Source organism: Mytilus californianus, unplaced genomic scaffold, assembly GCF_021869535.1.
Source record: "Mytilus californianus isolate M0D057914Y unplaced genomic scaffold, xbMytCali1.0.p SCAF_6, whole genome shotgun sequence".
In the NCBI taxonomy this organism is placed as follows: domain Eukaryota; kingdom Metazoa; phylum Mollusca; class Bivalvia; order Mytilida; family Mytilidae; genus Mytilus; species Mytilus californianus.
Window position 1 is genome coordinate 58,703,115 of NW_026262712.1, and position 13,345 is coordinate 58,716,459.

Genomic DNA, 13,345 nt, shown 5'->3' on the forward strand with positions numbered 1-13,345 from the left:
GATAATCATCATAATTTTTAGAGAAACAATAAAAATGGTTGCCTAGTGATTGATATTATAAACATTAAAAGCAACTTTTTTTTTAGCAAAGTGAACTATTTTCAAAATTCACAAATTTCTGTAAAAACCCTCAAATCCGGTGAATGAATATTCAGATACCCACTAGCACATTAAGAGTTGACTGTGGTGTTGAAATAAGTCACATGGATTACTTCAATTCGACACTTACACCCTTGCTAAAGAAGGCATCCGTTTAGCTGAGCGGAATGCGTAAATACGCATCCCCGTCTGGTAGAAAAAGAACGTAATATCCAATGTCCTGTGTAGGGAGAGTGCCACACACTCTGCACGTTAAATAAGCCTTGCAAACAATCTTTACTGGGTCCGTAGTCGGTCTGTTACAGGCAAAACTTCTGTTCCTGACGTGTGATCAGTTTAAGCAGTAGTCTAAATATCTGTCCCTATTCCATATACCCTCATTTTCCAGTGGCATTCCAAATTTCCCGCCCTTCGTCCCGATTAATCCTTTTTTGCAGGACCTAACTTTTATTTGTTTATTGTTAATAGTTTCTTGTCCTGAACATGCATGACATTTTTCCCACTGAACGCAAAGCAAACAACACACAATGAATCAATCTAAATTTCCCAATCACATCCCTGTCAAAAACATTGCAAAACCTATACCTATTGGTTTCATTATAAACATACATGAGATATTTGTCAATTCTGTATTTAAAGAGATGGCAGTATTTTTTACAGTTGGATTAACTAGTGTATTTCAGAGTAAACATCTGAATGTTCTGTTATTACTGTCTATTAAATTTCAAATTTAAAGAAATAAACTGTTGCGTCTTGTACATAACAGTCATCACGTTCGGTACTTAACAGACAGACGATGTAGATGGTAAACCACAATCTAAGACGTGGTAAAAACGTCGTTAGTTAGTTTAGACACATACACATCGTATAAATCAACCAATTCCTCCTCATAACTCTGTTGGAGCAGATTCTTCGTAAGGAGTACACTCCTGTATATGAAGTCCGTATAGTGTGATGGTGGTAAAATGTCGCATTCTGGAATCTGATGACTTAAAGCCCAGGACTTCCAACGTCGAAAACCATAAAAATAACTGTGTTGGTTGCTTTAGATTCGGTATGCAATCAGGAATCAAATTCAAATTATTCAACTGTTTGTCCGGTAAATCAGCTATTTCACGGTTAAAATCCTGAAAAAAACATAAATATAACATAAATTTTTGGATTTAACATTTCGTTCATTTAATTTTAATGATTACTACTCTAAAATCATAAATGTTGCATAAATACTGCATAGTAAAATTACCAACATAAATAATTGAATTTAGATTCAACCTAAACATATGCAAAAGCATGGATGAATAAAAGTAAATGTAAAAAGTAGTATATATTTGTACAAATGTTGTATGATACATAATGTTCATGAAAGGGTAACCTCACTTCACAGGTTTACAGAAGATTATATTTTTTTTTTTTACAAATAGCACCTTATCTTTATTCCCTATCATCATTAGAGTTGATCTATTAGTAATTATTGAATGATTTGCACTGTACAACCCTTATTTAAATTGTAAAAAGACATCCAAGGTCAGTAAGAATGATGGTCTTACTTATTGATTCCATATACCTAGTTGATAAATAAATTAAATATATGTGTGCTCAAATATTAAACAATCATTGGGTGTTGGCACTTAAATTATTTTGTTGTAGGGGTGAGCAGCTGAGGTGTCATACCCTGTCATATATTGTTTTGATAAAAAAGACCATTAAAGCTTAATTACACTATTTCATGGAGAATAATAAAAGATTACATAATTAGGAATATCAAGCATAAGATAGTTTATTGACTATGATATAATCATATATTTAATCTTAATTTCTCAACCTTAGCATATGTTATGTTGCTTATGATAATAATGACACATTGGAGTTGTTGACTCCTGACACTCATCACAAAGTAAGTCCCCGATCCCTAAATACTTTGATTTTAATGCAAAACTTTGAAGGAAAAAAGGTGGTACCGCATAACCTCCACCTTTGTAGCTCCACAACGCTTAGCAGGTATGATACATGTATAACTGTATCGTATTCAAATACATCCTACAGCTATTACATATCATACAATCATGTGTATCAACGTGTAAAGATGACCTCAGTTGCCTAGTCGACTACGTGTTCCATCTGCAATGATCACTAGTCTGTCAACTGAAGTTTGTGAACTTAAACTCTCCCAGTGGCAGATGCATAGTACTAGTAAAAACCGATGGTTGTTTTTTTGTACTCTAGGTTCTTCCAACAAAAGAAATGGCAACATTGAAATAGGCAAGAGTCTTAAAGGCGGTGTTAAACACCACAAATCAATCAACGATCAATGAGCATAATCATTGTAGATCGTCTTGCATGTATCAATGTTAATCTATCAATTCCATGGAATTATATGGGAAATAGCAAATTACAGGTATACATCAAAATTCAAATATATATTACTTGTACTACTATACATTAAGAGAGAAAACATTTCCATTGTGATTACTGGGGTCCAAATTTGAGGCTCTTACGTGTGTAAAAATGATCAAAATGATCTTAAATTAACATCATTCCTGTTTCAAAGGATGTTGAACTCATTAAAGAAGGAAAATCCCTAGCGACTACATTTTTCTTATCGAATTCTAAGTTCTTATGTACATGCTATACACTGATATTTTTTTAGTTTTTCAATGAGTTAAAGGAATGGTCATAACTGTAATTATAAGGACACCTGTCTAGTTTTTAAAATTAACTAATGTCTTGTAGATTAATATTGGTTATCTATATCGTTAGATTGCTGTCTTATTGGCGTGAATCTAACAGGCTATATTCGAATAACCATGTATTTTGCGGTAGTTGTGTCAGACTCTGCCTTTGATTCTAATTTAACATTTAAGCTTCGGATGTTTATCTCATAGTCTACTTTTATTATTGTGTGGGGTATGTACACTTTGCACTCCATGCTGTTCTACCATTCCAATACAATACATTTTTTACAGTTGGATTAACTAGTGTATTTCAGAGTAAACATCTCCACCACAGCGCTCTATTGACTTATCTAATTATGTAACCAACTATGAAAAATGCAAATTTTTGTAGAAAGTTGCAAACAGATCAATCTCAGTTTGACGACTATTGAGTGAAGAATAATGGTACATGTGGTCTTCATTTTTACCATTTTACATTCAAAAAGGAACTGTATTGGTTACTAAAGACAAATGCGTTTCATTTGCTGTTATGATTGCTGTATTTAAAGCATGCATGACCTGCCATTTCTCTTCTGGCACAAATGCACACTCTGTTTGCACAGTATAAACATAAAGGATTATTTCAGCTCTAAGGATTATTTCACTGGTTATAATTTTTATTTGATTAAGAAGATGTGGCCGTGTGATGCTCCATATACACTGAAAAATGTTTACGTTATAAACTAATATATTTACAGCCTTACACTTCACTCGGTTGCACATAATTCAAATAGCAATACTACGCAAATTTTAAATGACCAAATAAAGAGACGTTTTGATAATACTTCACTCATGATCACGAGGAAAAAGACTGATCGCATCATATAACGAATATTTTAATTTTGAAGTACATTTTTTTGGGGTGTTTTAAAAAGAAATATTTCATATTAATTTTAACAATGTCATATGACCCATCCACATTTTATGTTCGTCAATGTAATTTCACTTTAAATCAATTATAGACAAATGTCACAAGAAAGAAATTACAAATAAAGAGTTAAATAGTTATTGAAATCTTTGTTTGCACATTATCGGTAATATTTGTAATTTTCTACATGTTACAAAAATGTATGCTTGCATTTTTCTAAGTTACAGTAAAAAGAGTATTAAGAAAAATCGTCGTTTCTATTATGTCATTATATTGCCTTTATGATGCTCATTTGTTGGTTCGATATCTTCTACAAGTAATCAGAACTCATCAACGAAACCATGCTTATATTCAATACTCCAGAGTTGCGTTTCGTCTACATAGAACTCCTAAGTAGCGCTAAAATTAAATCAGTTGGAAGACAAAATCATTAACGACATTTGCAAACCAAACTTTCAACTTCATGACAAAATTTCCTATTTCTGAGCACTAACATACTCTCTGCTTCATCGTTTGGCGTTTGCACATATCACTTTATATGTTAATCTCGTCCATTTTAACACATACCTCATTAATGGGGTTGTACTTCTTTCATAAAAAAAAAACAGCGCGAACAGAGTTGTGCGGAATATTGATGATAATTGACACACTACATAAATTTCACGATCACCATCATAAATTGATCGACCGATGCACTTGTCGGTGTCTTAACTCACAAATGACATGATTTTGCGGTCTCATATCTTCAGATTCATATTGTACCAGAAATGTGGTGTGATCTGTAATTTTACTGATGGTGTCCAATGCCCGATTGTGACATTTTGAGCAAGTATTGATTTGCATGGCCGGTGATACTTACATAGCAGGAAACGCTTACCGTGTCGACGCACCCGGTATTGTTCCTTTTGGAATTCATGCGATTCTATCAGTCTTTGCTTGTTCCCTGCTTTCGTGTCTTCTTAATCAGTATATGTGATGTTAAGTGTTTTATGGATTATAATTTTAACTACCCTAGCAATGCACTTACAAATGTAACATAATAAGAACAGACTCACTCTATGAAAAATACAACATTAAGACGATTCTCAGTACTGTACTTTGTTAATCTTATGAAAGTTATGATTTGACATTTTTAAGTTTAATGTTGATTTATATATTTTTGTTTAATCAAAGAGAACTATAAATATATTGTATTGTTAATGCTGTAAAGTGATATTATGTTTACGTATATAATCACGCCATCAGTATCATATAATCGTCCTTGGTAAACGTACATCGCAGTTTTTTTTGTTTTTTTTTGTTTTTATTTAATGACGCACTTGATAAATGTTACGATCAAAATTTAGAACCTTAGCACAGCTTACATATTTTTACATTCGGTTTAAAATGATAGTCCCGTTTCTATTAAGTTGCATCTTTGTTAAATGAAATAGTAAGCTAATATAACCTTCTCAAATTCAGAATTGTGCGGGGTATAACAAAATCACACTTATTTGCAAGTCATGTTCTGTTTATGCATTATACCCCCCCCCCCCCCCCCCCCCCCCCAAAAGAAATAAATACAAACAAACAAAGAAAAAAAAAGGAAAAAATCGCAGTCTTAAAATTTCAGGCCAAGGTTGACAATGTCTTTTCGAGGGCTAAAAATCTGCTCTATCACCCTCTCAGATATGTGTTATTTAATTTAAATTCAAAGTAATAAACTATGATGTCTTGTACTTAACAACCATCTGTATTTAATAAAGCGCGCACTTGATCAAGCGTCTCCGTGAAGGGTAATAGAGTGTTTGCAATGGGATAGAGTAAATTGTCTCCCTCTTATCAACCAATCAAAATCTGACATTTAGACATGAAGTATAATAAAACGCAATATCTAACTGTACTTAGAAAAGAAACATCATAACTAACTACACGAATGTTGGATCTATAAATACCGAAACACGTCGTATAGCATGCGAATTTACAATCGACAAAACAGTCATATTCGGGAATAGGTCACGTTCGGTACTTAGCAGACAGACGATGTAGATGGTAAACTACAATCTAAGACGTGGTAAAAACGTCGTTAGTTAGTTTAGATACAGAAACATCGTATAGATCAACCAATTCGTGATGGTGTCCATAAAATTTACGGAGTGTCATTTTAATCTTTCCTCCTCATAACTCTGTTGGAGCAGATTCTGCGTAAGGAGCACACTCCTGTATATGAAGTCCGTATAGTGTGAACATGCACGAGCATAACGTATAAATTGAGATATGTAAACACCATATGACGGAGCAGAGGGTATGTTACTGCTGAGAAATGGGAAATTAATAATTGGGAAGTTGAAATCATCCCGTTTGTCATAGATTTAAGTGTGAAGTCGTCCATCTGTGTCAATATTAAGGAAAAGATCAAGGTATGAAGCAGTCCTTTAGGTATCAGTAGTATACTCAATTTCAAGTTCACTGGGATATATGAGATGCAAGTACTGACTGAAATATGGGTTAGGACATCATTACTATATCTGAAAGTAAAATTAAAGAATTTCGCAAGGTGCTTTTTCTTCTTGTTTTTTAGGAGGTTCTGAATGAATTCTGCTTCATACGAGTATAAAAACAAATCGGTCAGAAGGGGTGCACAATAAGTACCCATTAGAATACCGACTGTCTGTTGAAATACCAATCCTCCAAACTCAACAAATATATTGTCGATTAAAAAGTCCAACATTTTGATAATATCATCTTCAGTGTATTTTCTGATAGAATCAGTGTGGTTCTTCACAAAATAAGAATTATTATAACCCAAAACAAGAAATTTGTATCTACGATTCCCATTTTTATAGAGATGGTGAAGTCGATCTTTCAATTGAGCATGGGGATTAACGCGTAGAAAAATCAAAGGTCTTGATGTTGCTGAAAAGTTGCAGAGATTGTAATCAAAGATCAGTAGATCTTCAGAATTTTTGAGAATCCACATCTGATTCACACTACTGGTTGAATATATCTCATCACAATATTTTTGAAGGCCATCGTTTACTGTAGAAAGAATAGTAATCAGCACTTTAGAAATATGTTTAGTCGAACATCTTGATGATCCAGCTATGTATCGTTCTTTATAAGGAGTTATGTGAAGTTTTGGTATCTAGTATAATGACGGTAGATTTTCTTCGTTTTCTTTGATGTTAATACCAAAAGAAAGAAGGACAGATTTGTGATTTTGTAAAATTTCATCCTTTGTAAATGATGTTAAAGAATATGTAGGATTACCAGTTTTGCTGTTATTTCCAAGCTCTTTTGTGTGACATTGCAAATAATGGTTTTTTCATACGAAGACAATATTATTGGAGGCTTTATCTGCTGGAATAACGACATATTTGTCATGCAAAGAGGATAAAGCATCCACAACCTCCGGGTTCTTGAATTGGTTAGAAACCCTTGTGCTTATAGTACATCGTAGTTTCTGAATGCGTTTCTGAATGTATGATCGAATAGCTTTGATCCATTCAGACAAAGTGTCCAGTTCTGGTTCGTCTGGTTCGCGCTTTACCCGTTTTCTGGCATGGTCCTCAACTGCATCCATCAGTAACCTGAAGTTCTTTTTCCAGTGATGGGCTGTGGAATTCTATATTTTAATTTTTTTGGCTAATAAATCTCTTAGTTGTTCATTGGTTGCGATGCCAAGGTCGCCAGTAATAACAGCTGGACTATAATTGTATTTTGACGAGACGCATGAGCAATCCGGAGGTTTAGATTTCACATCTTTGAGGCCTCTAAAACCTTCTTGTGGTTGAAAATCTTGGATGCAATAGACTTGGTGTCTTGATGCCAAGGTCGCCAGTAATAACAGCTGGACTATAATTGTATTTTGACGAGACGCATGAGCAATCCGGAGGTTTAGATTTCACATCTTTGAGGCCTCTAAAACCTTCTTGTGGTTGAAAATCTTGGATGCAATAGACTTGGTGTAAGTATATAAAATTACAGGTGTAGCTTTATTTTTGAAGTAATCAGGTATAGTTTTTTTGTACAGATTTCTGGTGGAAAATATTGCTAATATTGATAGCATCTAAACCTCTATTGGCGAATTCTACTTTAAAAAAAAATACGTGTTTCCTCATCGTTGGAAGTATTTGATACGGGTTTGAATAATCTATGGATAGTAAGGTTTTTGAACAGACGATAACATATTATCAATAGTCACGTTGTGAACAGCAGGTGGTGTATAATTTCTGAGACCATGACTTCTATTTCGTCGAGTAGAAGTGTAATACCCATCACCTCTGAAACACTTGTTGAAATGTTTTCATTTGGAGTGCTACATAACATATTTGTTTTTAGATATCTTAAGTTGTTTCATTAAATTTTTAGATGCAAAGTTATGTTTAAGTCATACACAGTCATGTTTGCAAACATTTTTCATTTCAGTCTTTACTGCCTGTTTTGGAACACAACGCCACCCTGATGTAGGGTAAAAAATATCAGAAAGGTATTACTAGTAGTTATTGACAGAGTTAATCAATACAAGTAATTGAAACACAGATTAAGTGAACATGGATATTTTTGTTGTCATTTTTATGTGAAACACCTTTGAAAGTTTTTCCATAACTTTCTAGTGGTATTATTACAGAAAACATCATAAAAAAGTCTTTGTATGGAAACGATTATCTAAAAAAGAAACCTTAATTTAGATCAATGGTTTACTTGCAATACTGGTCAACGCAAATAAATTTGTCGATATCTGTATTTATTGAAACGGAAAAATTGTAAATTAGATCAATCACATTTTAGTGATGTAAGGGAGCTGCCATTTGATTTTTATGCGGGGGCTGGGATGAAAAATTTTGTCCTGCAATTATTTTAAATGTAATCTCTGTCCTGCCTTTTTATTTTTCACTCTATTCGGTCCTGCCTTTTTTTTTTTTTTTAGTTTATCCTGACTTTTTTTTTACATAAATTGTCATCCTGCCTTTTTTTTTACTCCAACCTCCTGTCCTATAGATATAAGAAGATGTGGTATGAGTGCCAATGAGTGCGTAACAACAGTTAAAGCTACAAGCCTTTTTACTAGTCGTTAAGATAAATTCGTTACATAGTGTGCTAGTGACGTAATACGGTATATATGGGGTCAGTAAATTCCATATGGGGATTCGAGCTCCGCTCTCACCCCATATGGAATTTGCTGACCCCATATATACCGTATTAGGTCACTAGCACACTATGTAACTAATAATATTTACTTTGTGATTTCTGTCGGAATGTCTGCCTATTTTTTCAAATTTCATTCTATATATGAAATTATATAATTGGAATACACGAAAATGTTAACATCAAATCGTAATCCCAAGGTCTCAAAAAACTAGAGGCTCTAAAGAGCCTGTGTCGTTCACTTTGGTCTATGTGCCAATTCAACAAATGACACTCCCCAACATTGTAGACGAGAATAGAATTCATGACAAAAATCTCGGTTTTATTGATCTTGTATAGCTGATCACTTAGTTTCTTTAGTTTCTCTCTATCTTCTTTAGTTCTTGTTCAAAACACAAAAGACGGTAAAAATATCCTCATTTAAGGACAATCACTCCTGTGAGGAGTGACAGTCTACTACTATATCGGCAAAATTTGACTAGTTAGTAGATCTTGCCTTGCTGAACATTTTTTAAAATTGAGAATGGAAATAGGGAATGTGTCAAAGAGACAACATGAACAAAGAGCAGAAAACAGTCCAAGTCCACCAATGAGTCTATTTATTTTTTTAAATTTTTATCTTATAAGGCAAAACGCAAAACGCAAAATGGTAAAAATCGTCATTAAAGGGCAATAACTCCAATAAGGAGTAGTCGGACAATTTCCTCTATAGTATCTTAATTGTAGATCTTGTCTTGCTGATCTGTTTTGCGTATTTAAGTTTCTATCTATCTATTATAGTTTTTAAGATATAAGACAAATACAAAAAAAATGTTAAAATCGTCATCAAAAGGCAAAAACTCTAATAAGGAGCCGACTGAAAATGTCGACCATGTTTGACCTATTTGTAGAACTTATCTTGCTGATCATTTTGGCATTTTAAAGTTTCTCTCTATCTATTATAGTTTTCAAATTATTTGCAACATTGAAAAAATGGTTAAAGTTGAAATTAAAGGCTAATAACTCCTATAAGAAGTTGTCTAACAGTTTTGACATTTATAGAAAATTGGTAGAGCTCAACATTCTGAACATTTTTACTTCTGTCAGATTTCTCTGCTGATGTTGTTTTCAAAATAATAAACAAAACTTGCATTTTACCCCTATGTTCTATTTATAGCCATTTCGGCCAACTTAGGTGGCGGGCATGGTCATCGGACACATTTTTAAAATTAGATACCCTAATGATGACTATGGCCAAGTTTGATTAAATTTGGCCTTGTAGTTTCAGAGGAGAAGATTTTTGTAAAAGTTAACAGACGACGAACGCCAAGTGATGAGAAAAGCTCATTTGGCACTTTGGGCCAGGTGAGCTAAAAAGATGTGTCACCAGTTACTCGATCTGAAACTCACCATTAATTGTATTCTGCTCTATAGATACATGTACCAGCAAAATGTATAACTAACCAAATCTAACACGTGTAACACGTGTAACAGTGTAGGGATAATACTTAATTGATAGGGGTGACGCTGGGGTTATGTTACCCCACTCTTTTCATATAATTTAGAATTTAAAAATGTATACCTTTTCATATATTGCGTAGGTAATAATGTAACCTTTTCCCGTATTGGTTGGGTTTCGTGTGTTGTGTGTTGGAAAAGTGGAATACCAAATAATAATAGTCAAAAGAGGGGAAATTTGTGGATAAAACACATTCGTAACACCAAGACAGTTACAGGGCTTTTCATATAACAAGTAATGAAAACTTTATTGACCTTATCATATATTTCTGATAGTTTTCCCCACATATTCACATATTTTCAAGCTGGAAAATGTGACCGATTCCAGTGACACGTCCTATCACCTTGTATATCGGAATTTTTCCCATACACTTCTATAGTAAACCCCTATGTTCTTTTTTTAGCCATGGCGGCCATGTTGGTTGGATGGCAGGGTCATCGAATACATTTTTCAATCAAGATACCCTATTGAAAATTGTGGCTTAGTTTAATTTTATTTGGCACAGTAGATTAAGTGGAGAAGATTACAAAAATTTATGAAAAATTGTTTAAAATTGACTATAAATGGCAATTACTTATTTAGGGGTCAATTGACAATTTTGGTCATCTGACTTATTTGTAGATCTTACTTTGCTGAACATTATTGTTGTTTACAGTTTATCTTTATATATAATAATATTGAAGATAAAAACCAAAACCTACAAATTTTCCTTAAAATTACCAATTCAGGGGCTGCAACCAAACAAGGCGTTGTCTGATTCGTCTGAAAATTTCAGGACAGATAGTTTATTACCTGATGAACATTTTAACACCTGTCAGATTTGCACTAAATGCTTTAGTTTTAGAGATATAAGCCATCTTGGGTGGTTGGCAAGCGGGACCATCGGACACATTTTTTAAACTATATACCCTAATGATGATTGTGGCCAAGTTTGGTTAAATTTGGCCGAGTAGTTTTAGAGGAGAAGATTTTTGTAAAAGTTAACAGACGACGACGGGAGACAGACGACGGACGCCAAGTGATGAGAAAAGCTCACTTGGCCCTTTGAGCCATGCAAGCAGGTGAGCTAATAATATTCAAGTTAATAACCCAAAACTGCAAAATTTCCTTAAAATTACCGATTCAGGGGTAGCAACCCAATAACGGGTTGCCTGATTTGTCTGAAAATTTCAGGGCAGATAGATCTTAACCTGATGAACATTTTTACTCCTGTCAGATTTGCTCTTAAGCTTTATTTTCAGAGATATAAGCCAAAATCTGCATTTTACCCCTATGTTCTAAATTTAGCCATGTCGGCCATGTTGGTTGGCAGGCGGGGTCATCGAACACATTTTACAAGATACCCTTATCATGATTGTGGCCAAGTTTGGTTAAAGTTGGCCCAGTAGTTTCAGAGGAGAAGATTTTTGTAAAAGATTACAAAAATTTACGAAAATTTGTGACAAATTGACTTTAACGGGCAATAACTCCTTAAGGGGTCAATTGACAATTTTGGTCTCTTGACTTATTTGTAGATCTTACTTTGCTGAACATTTTTGATGTTAACAGTTTATCTCTATCTATTATAATATTCAAGATAATAACCAAAGACTGCAAAATTTCCAAATAATGATTGTGACCAAGTTTGGTTCAATTTTGCCCAATAGTTTCAAAGGAGAAGATTTTTGTAAAAGTTAACGGACGATGACGGACGACGGACGACGGATGCCAAGTGATGAGAAAAGCTCACTTGGTCCATTGGGCAAGGTAAGCTAAAAAGCGGTGTAACCTACATCTATAGTGAAGTGACCTACAGGCACCTATGATAGACTATGGTAAAGATCTATGGTGATGTGACATGTAGGCACCTATGATAGGCCTTAGAATAGATAAAATGTTGTTTGACCTGCAGGCACCTATGATAGGCTATGGTGTAGATCTATGGTAATGTGACCTGGTGGCAGCTATGATAGACTATGGTACAGATCTATGGTAATGTGACCTGCAGGCATCTAAGATAGACCATAGAACAGATAAATAGCAATGTGACCTGCAGGCACCTATGATAGGGTATGGTACAGATAAAAAGTTGTTTGACCTGCAGGCACCTATAGACTATGGGTTATGTTCTTCTCATATATGTTATGATGGTATGATACTAAACCCCTAACGGGAAGGATTGTGCCTGATATTCATATGATGAAGACATAATCTTTCAATCAGTTTAATTGAAGTCTGGAGCTGGCATGTCAGTTAACTGCTAGTAGTCTGTTGTTATTTATGTATTATTGTCATTTTGTTTATTTTCTTTGGTTACATCTTCTGACATTAGACTCGGACTTCTCTTGAACTGAATTTTAATGTGCGTATTGTTATGCGTTTACTTTTCTACATTGGCTAGAGGTATAGGGGGAGGGTTGAGATCTCATAAACATGTTTAACCCCGCCGCATTTTTGCGCCTGTCCCAAGTCAGGAGCCTCTAGCCTTTGTTAGTCTTGTATTATTTTTAATTTTAGTTTCTTGTGTACAATTTGGAGTTTAGTATGGCGTTCATTATCACTGAACTAGTATATATATTTGTTTAGGGGCCAGCTGAAGGACGCCTCCGGGTGCGGGAATTTCTCGCTGAATTGAAGACCTGTTGGTGACCTTCTGCTGTTGTCTGTTCTATGGTCGAGTTGTTGTCTCTTTGACACATTCCCCATTTCCATTCTCAATTTTATGGTAAAGATAAAATGCTGTGAGACCTGCAAGCACCTATGATAGGCTCTGGTACAGATCTATGGTGTTGTGACCAGCAGGCACCTATAATAGGCGATGATACAGATAAATAGCAGTGTAACCTACAGGCACCTATGATAGGCTATGGTGCAGATAAAAAGTTGTATGACCTACAGGTACCTATGATAGACTATGGTGCAGATCTGTGGTTAAGTGACCTACATTCACCTATGATAGACTATGGTGCAGATCTATGGTAATGTGACCTGCAGGCACCTATAATAGGCTAATATATGATTATATGAAGATGATTTTACAACGATTTCCAAATTTAGCTAGTG

The 13,345-nt window shown here is 34.4% G+C and overlaps 1 long non-coding RNA gene across 1 annotated transcript; it reads right to left on the reverse strand.

Moving 5' to 3' along the window:
* Positions 1-714: 714 nt before the first annotated feature.
* On the reverse strand, positions 715-4,821 carry LOC127705601 (uncharacterized). The gene is made up of 2 exons (XR_007983921.1): positions 4,706-4,821; positions 715-1,226 (listed from the first exon to the last, which is right to left on the reverse strand). It is a non-coding gene; the product is annotated as an uncharacterized LOC127705601 (long non-coding RNA).
* Between the last annotated feature and the right edge of the window lie 8,524 nt (positions 4,822-13,345).